Source organism: Alligator sinensis, unplaced genomic scaffold (assembly GCF_000455745.1).
Source record: "Alligator sinensis unplaced genomic scaffold, ASM45574v1 scaffold149_1, whole genome shotgun sequence".
Lineage (NCBI taxonomy): Eukaryota > Metazoa > Chordata > Crocodylia > Alligatoridae > Alligator > Alligator sinensis.
Window position 1 is genome coordinate 159,058 of NW_005842823.1, and position 3,293 is coordinate 162,350.

The window sequence follows — 3,293 nt, forward strand, 5'->3', positions numbered from 1 at the left end:
GTTGGAGCTGGTCCTGCTTGGAGCAGGGGTTGGACTCGATGTGACCTCCTGAGCTCCCTTCCAACTCTCATTTTCTATGATTCACTGAATCTATGAACCCAGCGCTCTACAGCATCTAGCTCCACTTGCAGGCTGTGGGTGCCATCGGTTGATGCCGTCCTGCCTGTCCATGCGTGAGGACTCTTGTGAGGCTTAGGAGGATGCAGCCAGACTGGGCTGCTCCGCACATATCCCTGCTTGCCAGCACAGCTGCACCAGCCCAGGCCATGACCTGGGAAGCATTTGTCAGCTGCGTTGGGCTCCAGCCTGCTTTGTTCTTGGGAGATAGTTCAAGGAATGTGGGCAGGGAGGGAGATTGGTAGGTGGGATCCTTCTCCTTGAACATGTCTGCACTTGGAAAACAGCCGCCTGCGATTCTCTGGGGTGGAGCGATGGCAGAGAGCTCAGGTTATTCTGCATCCCTGTTATCATCTCACCCTGGTCAGGATGACACAGAGGTAACAGCATCAGCACCTGGAGTCCATTAATGACCTCACCAGGCTGGAACTGCCCAGGGGATCCCCATTCAGCCAAGACCGGGGCTCAAGACTTCAATAGCACGGCGGGGGGGGGAAGAGGGGGGCAGGAGATCAGCATCATTAGACTTCTTCCTTGCTACCTGCTTTTAATTGCTTTCTGATTTGCATGTGGGCATGCCTGTACACTGCAGCAACTTCTTGCACATCCCAGCAGACGGCGTACGGGCCGGCTCTCGGTGAGAGACGTGCACACTGCGATGCAGCCAGGAGTGTTTTCCATTAGGAGCGTTTCCAGGGGCCTCCTCCCAGCCGCGCCTGAGCCAGCAGCCTCCCTTGGAGCAGTCTTGGCCGCCTGCCCCACAAACAAGCAGGGTTCTTCCACCACGAGGGCTCCCGGGGAGCGGGCGAGGCACCAGTGCACGTGGGAAGGGGACGTGAGAAGCCAAATCTCCTGGCGTTGCCGGTCGCAGTCCAGGCTCCAGCCCTATGCAGGAGATGAGATGCCTGGCACCCTACTCCCCCTGTTCCCCACCACGATGGACAGAGGCACCAAGGATGGCCTGTCTGCAGCCCCTGCTTGCACGTTGTAAGCGGGAGAGCCCGCTTAGCCTTTGGCTTCGAGCTATTGGGGAGGAGCTGGGTCACACCTGGTAGACGCCATGGTTTTGGGCCCCATATGTCCCCATTCGCTTTCAACACACAACCCCTTGCCCTGCCCTACTTGAAGGGGCTCAAACCCACAGCTCCACTCCCCAGGAGAGGGTCCCCTCTGCTTGGAGCTGGGTCACTAGAGGCACAAGGGAGCCTGGCTGTGCAGACTAATAGCTAAAGCTCTTCTGGAAACGGCTGTGCCGGGCTCCAGGCATCGTTGCTGAAGGTATTTCTGTTCGCAGGGCCAGGCCCATGTCAGGTAGCAGGGATGTTTCTCATGGTATTTCTGGGCTTTGCTGGTTGTTGTATGGGGCTGGGAGGGAATTGCTCCCCCCCTCCTTTCTGCTCCATGTATCAGCATGTTTTTAAGCCTCCCTCAGGGGCATTGGGTGTTGGCTGCAGCTAAGGATGGGGATTTTGACTGGCTGTATCAATGCTCCTGGTCTCCAGTTGCAGCAAGGGAAGTTTAGGATGGATATTAGGAAAAACTTTCTTACCAGGAGGGTGGTGAAGCACTGGAACAGGCTACCCAGACAGGTGGTGGCATCTCCATCCTTGGAGGTTTTGAAGACCTGGGGAGACAAAACCAAGGCTGGGATGATTTAGTTGGGGCTGGTCCTGCTTTGAGCAAGGGGTTGGATTCGATGTGACCTCCTGAGGTCCCTTCCCACCCTCATGTTCTATGATCCTATGGTGCTAAATACAGCAATTAGCATGGCACAGATAGTGTGCTCCAGGCTGCACGACATGGGTGCTGTCCTGCAGAGGAGCAGAGAAGGTCCCCGAATGCAGATGTATCACAGGCTCAGAGACGAGGTGTCAGCTCCAGCCTGCTGTCCTGGGCACTGGTGCATCCAATGTCGCCCTCCCCTCCCATTTTCCTTCCCCACTGCACCCTCAGAGCCCCATTCTGGCCCACCATGGTCTGGACCAGACAGGTTTTATCAGCCTCCAGGAGCAACCCCCACTACCCTATGCTAGGCTCGAGCTCTCCCTGCAGATAACGCAGACAGGAGCCTTGAAGGGCAGATCTCACAGCCCTTGGTGGGAGCTCCCACAATTAAACCAGCAAGGGACCCTGCAGTAATTGGCACCTGATTCAGCTCCCCCAAACACCAGTTGCTTCCCTGAAAGAAAGGAGAATTACCAGCGAGTCCCTGCACTGGATGAGCAGGAGGGCAGGAGTTTGGGCTACGGTAGGCCATAGTTAAGCTGGCATTAAGTGAAGATGCTGCAAAGGACCTTGGCAGCAGCAGGCTTCAGTGACCACTGGAAGACCTAAAGAGGCAGTGAGTGAAACACTGATTCAGAGGAAGAAGCAATAGCTGAAGGAGCTGGGGAGTAAGTAGAAGTCACGGAAGCAGAGATACGGAGAAATGAGCTGTGCTCAGCAGGCTGCAGGTACCCAGCTTCAGTAACAGAGGGTGATAGAAAAGCCCAGACTCAGCAGGGAGTGAGCCCTGGATGCCCAAACCTGGAAGGGGGGAGCTGAAGCTAGCAAGCAATGAGCTGCGGGCATCTGGGAGACAAGCCATCACTGGCAATCCCTCTGTCTGAGGCTGATGTCTACCACGGCTCACTGATGGGTCTTGACAGGCCCATCCTGCAACCGCAGCCCCTCCGCAGTGCTGGAGTAAAGAGGGACATCTCCAGAGAGAGAAGACCTGGCACGGAGTGGGGGCATCATGGCTGCCAACAGAGGGGCATGTGGCTATGTCGGGGTTTCCTTACCATTGATTGGGGTTGGAGGCTGGTGGCTAGGCCGACCCCCTGGCTACCAGCCTGGGAAGCCATCAGCATCTGGGAGTTTTCTCCCAGTTAGGAGCGTTCTTTCTGCCTCACAGCCCAGCTCCGGGGGGTGGGTTGCAGGCAGCGGCCCCTGAGAGCAACCCCCTAAGAGCACCCCTCTGGAAGCAACCCCCTGAGACCGTTCCTGAAAGCACCCCTCTGAGAGCAACCTCCTGAGACCGTTCCTGATAGCACCCCTCTGAGAGCAACACCCTGGAGCGCCCCTCTGAGACCCCCCTGAGACCCTCCCCGAGCACCCCTCTGAGACTCCCTCCCCTGACAGCACCCCCTGGAGACCCCCCTCCAGCAGCCTGACCCCCAAGAGCCCCCCAGACC